This window comes from Triturus cristatus, chromosome 8 (genome assembly GCF_964204655.1).
Source record: "Triturus cristatus chromosome 8, aTriCri1.1, whole genome shotgun sequence".
Taxonomy (NCBI): Eukaryota; Metazoa; Chordata; class Amphibia; order Caudata; family Salamandridae; genus Triturus; species Triturus cristatus.
Window position 1 is genome coordinate 228,690,193 of NC_140591.1, and position 12,125 is coordinate 228,702,317.

At 46.9% G+C, this 12,125-nt stretch overlaps 1 protein-coding gene across 2 annotated transcripts in view; it reads right to left on the reverse strand.

Annotated features, from left to right (window-relative positions):
- The window catches only part of MTMR2 (myotubularin related protein 2), a 450,663-nt gene extending 438,800 nt beyond the window's left edge, over positions 1-11,863 (reverse strand). The window contains exon 1 of one of the 2 annotated variants that reach the window (XM_085621424.1): positions 11,346-11,863. The gene's annotated coding sequence lies outside the window, so the exon portion shown is untranslated. The remainder of the gene's footprint in view (positions 1-11,345) is intronic. The other variant, XM_085621425.1, reaches the window with a different exon arrangement.
- Positions 11,864-12,125: the final 262 nt, after the last annotated feature.

The following is a 12,125-nucleotide window of genomic DNA, read 5'->3' on the forward strand; positions in this document are numbered from 1 at the left end:
AACCCATACCCACCCTAATACTAAATAGATCTCCATTACTTACCTTATTATGCGTTGTAATGGCATGCGTTGTAGTGACATGCGTTGCAGTGACATGCTTTGTAGTGACATGCATTGTAGTGGCATGCATTGTAGTGGCATGCATTGTAGTGACATGCGTTGCAATGGCATGCATTGTAATGGCATGCAATGTAAAGGCAGTTGCATTGTAATAGTTGCGTTGTAAAGGTAGGTTGTTGTAATGACTGTGTTGTAATGGGTGTTTCCCGATGGGGGTGCCCTGACAGCGTCCGATTGAGAGCTCTGGAGTTGATGCTTTGGCAATGCGAGATTCTCACGGTGCATTTCACTAGGTAACGAAGGTGTTCAAGCTACATGTTCGTCTAATCCTTGGCCCTTCTAGAGTGCACACAGCTATGGTTACATATGTGACAATTGTAATTAACATTTTATATTAAAAGAAAGCGTGTGAAGGATATACACCTGTAGAAATACTGACAGTGCCAAAGGAAAAGAAAATGCTGTGTTTATAAGTGAGGGGAGAGTGTGAGTATAGGAGAGTTAAAAGACAGCTATCAAGTGGAAGATGATGACGAGTGAGATAATGCAGATGGAATATTTCTGAAATATGTGATGAGAAATAAGGACCCAAGTTACAGAGAGAGTTGGAATGAAAGTGATGTGCAGGGGAGAACAGGAGAGACTAAGCCACTCAGAAGACCACTAAACATTACACAGACTTAGCAATGGTTAATTCAGTCTCATATTTTCAGAATCGAAAAATGTTCAATTCTGATTATTCACAATCAAATAATTTTTCATCTGATACTACTAACAAGCATTATGGAGAACTCACGAAAGCATATATTGGAACAGGAGGGTGGGCGCAAGCTTCAAAAGGGGGGGGACACAACCCAGTATGGTCAGGAAACTTTTGTAAGGCAATCATCGTATCCAGACGAACGCTGCGTAAAGCAAGGCGTGTGCACCAGTGTAATTCTTTTTTTTTAAAACAGCTGCGGCAGTGAAACTGCAAAAAAGGTCACATAATAAAATCGTTTGGGAGATTCAGAAGAAAAGAAAGGATAAGGAATGGGTCACAATCTTTCAGCTATTAAAGGATTTAAACCAAGTGTGACTTTTGGGGGGGGCGGCGTGGCTTGCGCCGACTGTAATGGCGGCGTAGCTTGTGTGCTCCGTTGGGGCCCGCGACATTGCCCATGAAATCCGGCAGTGATCCGTAATCCCGAAAGTACTACAAGTGCTGCAACAACCCCTGAAGGTGTGGAATTACAGAGGGACTGTTTTCGCGGCTCCCGTTGTCTACGACAACCACTGACCCGGGCCGATAACAGATTGCGTGGCGGAGCTCCGGCCTTGGTGGCAGGGGGTGGAGTCACGTAACCAGCACCGAGACCCACAGGCTGGAGATCCGCAGTACGAGAGAGCCGTGGTCTGGGGCCTATCATCGAAGCTTTCATCGCGACGCCTGGGGTACCCGTGGGGACGCTGCACAGCCACAGCCACCACAGTGATGCGGTGAGACCACGGGGGGAATTGCGGACGGGCTGCCCGCCCCTCTTTCCCACGCGAAAGGAGACGCATCCCTGAATTTACATCGGGAACGCGGTAGTGACAACCTGCACGGAGGATACACCCCCGAACTCAGCATAACGGAGGCACAATATTGGGGGGGGTGAGGACGCGGAGAGAAACGGTAAGGGATTAATCGGCAGACACTACGCTGCTGCATGCCCGGCGGTGGGGAGAAACTTGTGGGGCCCAGGCTTGGATCGCTATGCTGGAAGAGGCACGGCCGGGACGTTCACCCATAGAGCCTATCATTCGCCCCCCCCCCCCCCCCCCGGCATTCTAAGTGCCCGTTCCTACAGGCCACAAAAACTCAGTTTAAAAGGCAGTGGTCCTGACTGAATGAGGGGCCGGTCGACTTCATTAACGGCAACACACATAAGGCCTCCAGCCCAAAGTGCAGGGAACTGGCCACTCTGGACCAGTGAATGAGGTGTAGCACCGGAGGATAGCGAAGAGAAGGAATTGCCAAAAGTAAAGCCTAGTGAGCCTCCAACAGAAGTACGGGCTGATCTGGTTCTGCGGACCCCCTCCCCACGTGCGATTGCTCATAAGTGAATGAACAATCCGCCAAGCCGACGCTTCAGATAGGCCGAGGTCTCACCACCCCCCGACAAATCGGACTTATTGCTACAAACAAACATCCTAGCCCACAATAACGGCTGGCTGGCGGTACCGTAGCGCCCCCTGATAAAACAAAGCGACGTCTGGAACCCATCTTTCGTAACACCATGACGAAGCCAAAAGGCAATACTACATCCCTCCAAGCCAACAAAATTAACAAATATGCGGTGCCGCGACAGCTAGCGACCGACAGCGGGGGGACTGAGGACGCTACACCAGCGGTGGAGCCATCCTTAGGCTCGATAATGGTAGCGATCCAAGCAGTCTGCACTAACTTAGAGACAAAAATTGATAAGGTAACAATAGAAATTAACCTTATGCGGGCGGACATGAGGAAATCCTCTGAAAGAGTCACGGCCATGGAAGAAAATGTAGGAGAACTGCAGAACGCAACACGTGAATTGAAGAAAAATGTTCAACACTTACTCCACCAGCATAAAGAAATGGCACTACACCTGGACAATCAGGAAGGGCGTGCCCGTCGCAACAACATACGAGTGGTGGGTGCCTGAGGGGGCGGAGGGACCCAGCGTGAACCTCTTCCTAGAAGACCTTATCTTAAATCATCTCAAGCCCAAGAGACTTTCCCCACTATTCTCCATTAAGAGGGCGCACAGAGCACCGATCCCGAAGCCGAGGCCTGGTGCACTGCCTCGCACTATCTTAGCCCGTATCCTGAACTTTCGTGATCGGGATGCAATCCTTCAATCAGCCAGGGTGAAAGGCGACCTTCCCTATGATAACACAACAGTCCGATTTTTCCCGGACTTTACTCTGAAAGTAAAGCGAGATCGCCGTTCCTTTGAAGGAGTTAAACGGGCGCTTAGGGACAAAGGAATTAAATATATGATGTTCCCTCCAGCTAAACTGAAGGTCCTTGACGGAGACAAATCCTGGTTCTTTACGACACCAGAAGAAGCACAGCATTGGCTTGAAGAAGGCCCTGCTGTGTCCCAACGCCGTGGAGAAGAGACAGTCAGTAGAAACGCTGAATATCATTCCAGAGGCTCTGCCCGCCAGTACTAAGACATACAGCACTCCCCATCGAGATCCAGGAGTTCCCGATCTGGTAGCCCTGGCAGCGATACAGCACGTTCCGGGAAATGAAAGACTGCCTGGACTACAATGGTCTGTAGATATCTCATTTATTGCCCTATATATGATGGGGGTGGAAGGATCCCAATTTGAAAGCCATGACGGCTCCCTATGAGCAAACTTGGGGTGTATTGATTCAGTATCACAGTAGAGACAATAATGTAAGGACTATTATGGAACTGTGATATGATTTGGGCACTGTTGGGGGCCCGAGAGGGAGAAAGAGACTATTAGGCGCTAAAACCGCACAACCCTACGTTTATGGTTTATTTCTTTTTGGGGATCATAGGCACTCTGCTATTGGGGTGGTGGGTAGTTCTAAACCTACTAGGCAGGGATGCAGGAAGGGGGGATGAGTCCTGGATGGGAAAGGGAGGGGAAACCTTTTTGACAAATGTTTATATTCATCATAGGAATGTTTTTCATGTTACAGTTTTTCTGGTTATTGATCTGCAACTCTCGACACATGATCACTTCAGACATTGGTTCACAATGCCCTTCGCTGCTCGACATAGCAAAACTACTAACATACCTAATGACATTGTCTGACCCAATGACACACCGCACCACACAACCAATGCTGTCCTTCCTTTCTTGGAATGTTAATGGACTGAGGGAGAGGATAAAACGGGGACTGGTGCTGCAGTATCTAAAACGCATGTCACCGGCAGTCATAATGCTTCAGGAAACACACTTGATGGGCTCCATTTGTAGGGCCCTTGACAGATGGGGATTTCAATTAGTGACACATTCGGAGTTCACCACGGCATCCCGGGGAGGTAGGGATTCTGATACGAAAACGATTCCCCCTTATCATCCATCATACTTTTAAAGATGACCACGGCCGATTTGCGGCGATCTCGATCCAATGGGAGGGGCGTATGATCAACTTTTTATCGGTTTATATCCCACCCGCTCTGCAATCCACTGCCCTTCAAGAGCTGGGTAAATTCCTCCTAACAATACCAGAGGGAGATTTAGTATTAGGGGGCGACTTTAACATGAACGTAAATGATGCATTAGACCGTACCCCTCTCCGCCCACAACATCGTGTCAGTTCCCCACTGGCCGACTTTATAGACGCACAGGACCTACTAGATGTGTGGAGATTCCAAAACCCACGCGAGAAGCAATACACATTTCACTCAGGAGCTCATAATAGCCTCTCCCGTATAGATTACATACTCACAGCAGTAGACAGTTTGGGCAGGCTAGGGACAGCCACACATTTACCCAGCGGAATCTCCGATCACTCCCCAGTCAAAGCAGAAATAAGGGCACACTATGCTATACAAACTCGTATATACCCTGTCTATCCGGGATACTTCCTGAACTCTTAAGATCAGGAAAGCTTTAATCAAGGCAACCTCACAATATTTCCGGGAAAACGAAGCGCCAGTTTCCTCTCAACGTTATGGGAGGCGTACAAACCTTTGATAAGAGGTCAGGCTATCTCACTAATTGAGGGACATAAAAGGGAAAAAAAACATGTACTAGAGACCCTGGAGCAGGAGATAGAACACTTAGAATCCCAACATGCCACAGGCCCCACGGATGAGACAACTCACACATTGCGCATCAAAAGACAGGAATACCGGGAATATCTATGGACTGACACCAAGTCTCGTATGCAAGCCACCCAGCTTCTACGAATCGGGTGACAAGGCGGGCAAGCTCCTTGCCTGGTTAGACAAGAGGGAATGAGCGCTTAGATGGATAGCACAGATAAAAACAGACGAGGGAGAACTTACATCAGACCCACAACTCATAGATAATGCACTAGTACAACATTATAAGCTAATCTATACCACCATGACTGCCACCGCTGTACAGGATGCACTTGCTTTTCTTGAGGATATTCGTATGCCACGGCTCGCACCCCAAGAAACCGAAAGTTTAGAAGCAGACATTATGGTGGACGAACTCAAGATAGCCATCTCTAAAATACAATCTGGCAAGGCCACCGGTCCGAATGGCATTCCAACAGAGTTTTATAAATATACAGCAGACAAGATAGCCCCATACTTGTTAAGCATGGTCGTGACATAGGAACACTCCCTAGAGATCAACGATTGGCAACTATTGTAGCCATACGTAAGCCAGGTAAACCAGTGGAGGAATGCACATCATATCGCCCGATCTCCTTAATTAACGCAGAAGGAAAAATACTAGCCAAAACGCTGGCGCTTCGACTTACGCCCCATCTCGCCAAACTGGTCCACCCGGATCAATACGGCTTTATGCCCGGTAGAAATACAGCTCTGAACCTTAGACGTCTACATGGTGTGCTGGGCAGAAAACACACTATACTGGAAGATGCCGCGGTCCTCTCACTAGACGCAAAGATGGCCTTTGATTCGGTGGAATGGGCCTTCTTATTCGCGGTCCTTCAGCACTTGGGGTTCGGACCGAAATTTTGTTCCTGGGTACATTTACTTTACGCCAACCCTGTAGTGCACATAGTTAATAATGGCCACATATCGAAGGAAATCACCCTGGGTAGAGGGACGAGACAGGGCTGCCCACTGTCGCCCTTGCTATTTGCACTGGTCCTAGAACCATTGGTGGCCTGGATCAGGTGGGACCCCATGATTCCTGGTTTAAAATGGAGGGAGGAATGGGAGGATCGCATCTCCCTATACGCTGATGATGTATTACTATATATTGCCTCACCCACACGATCCCTCCATGCGATACTCAATATTTGGCAGTGTTTGGTTCAGTATCTGGATATGCCATTAACTGGGATAAGTCTGTGCTGTACGTCCTACATGGAACAACCCTGCGTCTTCCAAGGGATTGTAAAGTCCTGATAGTCACGGATAGCTTTAAATACCTTGGCATACATGTCACAACGGCTCAAGACACATTTTTTGCTCTCAACCTACAATCCCTGTTTCAAAAACTGAAACGTGACATTAAACATTGGAAGGCACTACCACTCACCCTACTGGGTAGAGCGGCCCTTTTCAAAATGATGGCCCTGCCCAGATTTCTGTACGCCCTACACAATATGCCGTATCTTGTCCCTGACACATACTTTAAAGCAGTGAACTCAGAGATTGCTGCTCTCCTGTGGGATAGCAAACCGGCCAAAGTGGCCGCTCATAAGTTGGTGCGAAGTTGGTATGATGGCGGAATAGCCCTGCCGGATATAAAAGCATACTACTGGGCCTCACAGCTCACGGTAATCAACCAATGGCTGCACGTGCCGGACACTGACCCGACCTACCACCTGGACAGAATGACCCTAGGGAAGGGAGGTGTTAATAGAGCACTTTATAACAATCGAAAGGACCGTGACCTTGTTGGTCCAGCGAAACACACTGTCCGTATATGGCACGCGGTTCATAGACACCTGGGATGGACAGGCAGACTTACACAACACACACCCCTGTGGGACACAAGCCAATTAGGAACATTGGATAACAGTAAAGGGTTTCAAAAATGGGATCTGATTGGCATCTCCCAGCCGGGGGACCTCTGGTGTAATGGAGAGGTAGTCATTTTCGCCTATTTGCAAGAACAGTACACAATGGCCCCGAGAGAACAGTTCAGGTATATGCAAATTAAACATGCAATAGAAGCAGCCCTTCCTCCTGCTGTGACGCTCCCGGAGCCTTCACCTTTAGAGGACCGACTGCTCACTGACTATCTGCATAAACGAGCGACTTCACTAACATATAAGAAAATCATTAATAACCAGGCAGATCCACTTGTCCGGCTCAGAGAGTTCTGGCAGTCAGAGGTGGGAGACATGGATGACCCTGACTGACGAGACGCAATAGCATCGCCTAAGGAGATGGCAATCTCCTCTAGACTACGACTGGTGCAGTTCAAAATATTGCATAGGACCTATTACACCAGGGCTGTTCTTTCTTCACAAGATGGGGAGGACTCCTGACCCATGTTGCATGCGACAGTGCGGCGAGGCAGGCACGTTCTATCACACCTTATGGGGCTGCATGAAACTTGTGCCATATTGAGAGACAGTGTTGAGAACCATCACAGAGGTTGCCAGTAAGCATATCCCGCTAGAACCTAAATGCTGTCTTCTTAACGTGTGGGAGCCGACAGATCTTAACCACGCCGAACGCCAAAGGGCTACGACAGGCATGATCATAGCTAAGCGGAACATTGCGCAAAAGTGGGGAGTAGAGAATGTACCGACATTAATGCAATGGTGCAATGATATGGATATGGTCATGGTAGCGGAAAAGGCTACATTTATTTGTAGGAAATGTCCACAAAAATGGGGAAGAGTATGGGGTAAATGGAACATATATAGAGGGAACATTTGTACACCCCCAGAAGTTGAAAGTGACTCAGACGAGGACATGTAGTAGTGATGGAGGCATATGTGAGACACTGTTTTAAAATGTGCCTTATATGTGTAAGGAAGTGGAATCATGAATGAAAATTGTATATGTAGATCACTGTTGTTTTCAATAAAAAATTTTTTTTTAAAAAGTGTGACTTTGGGCCCACATTAATAAATTTAAAAAAAAGAAATATGGGCAGGAAAATTGGGGTTGCAGACACAGCATGGGTGTACCATATCGCTGAGCTGTATGTGGGACAGACTGATAATTTAATAGAGGTTGGAGGGCCCTCCACTCCAACTTTATCATTTAAAGAAAAGTTGGTGGTAGCTGAACCAGGCCTACAACATCAGGAGGTTTTGGAGGTAGTATTGGCCCAGCCCGATGAAGAGATCCAGGTGGCTGAGCGTAATCTAACAGATAGGGGAAAGGTGGCAATGATATTAATACAGCGGAAAGCTAATGGAGGCCCGGGCCCGAATGTGCTGCCAGCTGACCTTTTTAAGGAGGCGCATGAAGGTTGGGCAGTAGTGTTGTCAGCTCTTTATAACCACTGTTTTCTAAGCGCTGACATACCAGACAGTTGGAGAGGATCAATTTTATGCTCTATATTTAAGAGCGGAGATCGGACCGCAGCCACAAACTATAGATTGGTTGCCTAACTGGATTTTGAAGCAAAAGTCTATGCCTGAATTTTACTAGAACATTTGGAATCCTGGGTGGCAGAGGAGGGAAAATTGACATTTTTTCAAACAGGGCTCTGGGCTGGAGCTTCTAAGGTGGACAATATTCAAGCTCTCTCTGTCCTTAGGCATAACGCCATTCAGAAGAACACACCACCTCACCTGTGCTGTTTTATAGATTACAGTGCAGCTTTTGACAGAGTAGATAGGGCTATTCTATGGAGGAAGCTTGCGGGGTGGGTTATACCATAAAACTTGTTAAGAGCCATAATATCACTATATACAGAGACATGGGTTCAAGTGAAAACTAGTGCAACAACAGTAACAGAAAGTAAAAACTAACCTAGGGCTAAAACAAGGTTGTGTTCTGGCACCCCTGTTGTTTAATCTGTACACAACAAATTTAGGGAAAGCACTGAACGGCTGTAGCTTTGTCCCCCCTAATCTAAGCTAAGTGCGATTACAAATAATCCAATATGCCGATGATATTGTGGTCATGGATCACACCAATTCAGGTTTGCAAAGGGCTTTCAACGCTTTGGGTAGATATAACAAGGCAAACCATTTATTGGTAAATCAGTCCAAACCTAACCTCCTGATATTCGGGAGTTACCGTAGGAAGAAGTTGGCAGTTCAGACCAGTACAAGGCACTATAAATATCTGGGCGAGTGGTTTAGTGAATCTGGTTCTGCAGTAGCCCAAGTTAAAGATCTTAATAACAAAGCGGCAGCTATTCCTTATGGAATTGGCCAACTAAATCATTTATTAAGTATTGCTTCTGCTTTCCCCATTTTAAGAGTTATAATGGCAACCTTACTCCCAGCATTGCAGTATGGGCATCGTGCCTATCTTGGCGTGATGGATGACGCGTTAGAGCTATGTCACACTAGACCATATAACAAAATATTCCATCAACCGCGACACGTCCGACGCACCAGCTTAAGACTTGAGCTAGGGTTAATAACTCAATCAATTGATTGCAAGGCTTACTTGTTAAAATATTTTATCAGGTGTAGGGCCCCCCCCCCCAAGCATTACTTAAAAAAATATTTGAAGTCGATTTATGAAAAACTTGGCAACCCATGGTCTAGTCAACTTAAAGAGGCGATTCTGTTACTCAAGATCGAGGAGTCCGCTCTGGGGGACTATGCTATCCCTTACCGGGCATGGAAGACAGCTTTTAATAAGCAAATGAAAGACTCTTCCTGGGAACAGGATTTACGGTCCGTCAAGAGTCAAGGATGGGCTTAGCCCCTAACGGATTCCTATCATGTTGGGAAGCCACAAAAATATTTCTAAGATCTCAATAACGCAAACACTCGGGACAAAATCCTATATATGAGAGTACTTGCGTTACCAATAAGAGATTTCAACCCAATTTGGGCTGACAGCGGGGGTGATTTTAAGTGTAGGCTATGCAACAATTATAGGGAATCATGGTTTCATCTGTTATGTTGTTGCCCGGCCCTAGATCAACAAAGGAGACTACTGCTAAAACCTATTTTTTAGGCAGAGGGCATTCGCTCTTGTGCACAAGCATCAATCAGCCTTTTGCTTCAGCAGTAGCTCACCCAGAGGGCTGGGGAGATGTGCTAAATTTGTGAACATCTTAACAACTGTTAAACACCCGGGCGAAAGCTTTTCCTCCTAAATAATTGTCTGCAATTAACTTATCCGTTTTGAAGGAGTGTATGCAAGAGACGATCTGGGGGACAGTGGACACCTAGGACGGATGGGTCCCGGTGGTGAGGTTTAATCCTTCGGTTTAATCCTTCTTAGACAAAACTCTTGGTATTTATGGCTCCTGGTAGCTCTAAGTTAGGCAAGATAGGAATCCATAAAGCATTTCGTCCTTTCAGATTGAATTGCCCCACCGGTCCCCAAGTAAAGGACTAAGGTATTATTTTAATTCAGCTCCTGTTATTATAAATTAGTTCTGTGTATATACTCCTGACTTTGTTTTAGGAACATTTAATATTGTATATGTATTTTAGTGATGATGTACTTCTTATTGATGGAGTTGACCCATTTGGACTGGGTTAGAACGCGGCATTTGGTATTTTAATAAGGGTACTGTATAGGTTATTTGAATACTAGACTATCGTTGATTATATTGTTAACAAGTCTTTGAAGATGAAGTGTTTCATATTGTCTGATTCTAATGATGTTATGTCTATTTGTTATGGTTTTAATTAACTATACAATAAATGTTACTACTACTAACAAGCATTAGCAAACCCATTAGGTCTGCCTTATTTAGCCACATGCTCATTGTCTTACAGTAGCAGAAAATTCAAGAGAAAGGTACTCAAATACTGACTAGTCAAGCGGCTATGCGAAACAAAGGATTTATGTAAATGTTTTAAGCAGCGCCCTTATTCGCAGAGGTCGGGTCTCTTGCATACGAAGCAGGTGATGAATGGCAGTGGATGGCAAGAACACTAGTCAGAGCTGTTGTGCCTGTCGGATTATAGGAACCCCAGACCAAGTGTACCAGCAGGGTACAATCATGGAGCCTCAAGATTAGCACACGGGGAAAAAAGTACATTCTCCAATGCCCGGGTCACAGCTCCGCCAATGTAGTGTGCTATCGCTGCCAGCGGATTGGGAAAAGTCCTTGCGAACTTTGAATGTTCATGTGCAAGGTGCCTAGATTGCGCAGACTGTGTTATTACTGTGGTTAAGAACACATGAGCGTGTTTCACCCGGCTTCGCAAGAGTAAACAGTCTACAAAACACTAACGCAAAGTGACCACTGGTGCTTTAAGGGATAGCAAGCACTTAGCAGACCGCACACAATTCAGGCATCCGAGAAAGCTGCCAGTCTGCGTGAAGTGGCGAGTGTTTAGAACGCCTTACGCATAAACGTGACAGTTGGTACCTAGCACGTTCCTCATCCTCACCCTCCCCCGGGTGACGTCACAGCGGCCCAAAGGCTGGTCTCACTAAACTACCTACAAGGTCGCGCTCCAGCCCCTCCCCCACCCAAACAGTTACCCTACGGCATTGCCTGTCACAGCGTCCACTTACCCGGCACACTACGGGCGCAGCTCCGCTCACTCGCTTCACCGGAAGTTGGTTTCACCCACGGCGCCTGGTTTCTCTCACAGGGCACAGAGGCGGCGGGACGTCTGTGTCAGGCGGCTCAGAGCAGCCCAGATAGCGCGAGAGGAGCAGCAGGCGGGGCTCGGCTGGCGGATGGCTGTCGCTTCCACCGGGTGTTTCTTACCTGCTGTTCATTGTGGGCGGAAGCGCAGGGTTCCAGAAAGAACAATCCTTCTGTTTTCCACTCTTCAAATGTTTCGAAATTCACGTTTTTAATAGCGATTTCGGGGAACTTTTGGGAAAAGATGTTGGTACTTGAAAACCGCGTATTCGACTCTGAAAGGCGATCTAATTCTTCAGCTGTTGCGGCAAGGCCAATGTTTTGGTGCCACTGTCTATTGTGGGAGCCGCGACCTTTCCTTTTAGGGAGAAACGCACACCAAGTTACTTTATTGAAGGGATAACATAAAACCGTGAAAAGCAAGAGTAAAGGAGCCGCGAGTGAATCATACTTATAAAAAAATTATTGAGCTGCCAAAGGAGGGCGAATTACATTTTGGCTGTGGATCTGTTGAGTCATAGGAGGTGACTAATGCCCTGGTTAATTGCCGGCAGGCGCGCCACGCCCATAGGGTTAATAGGGCTTAACCCCCCCTTCCCTCATGTGTCTCAGACCGGGCTGCTGCAGCTTATCTGCGATGGCATGGGTTGTTCAGTGTCTGCAGTCTTATATCCACCACAACCGAGTATTTCACAGGTCTTTTA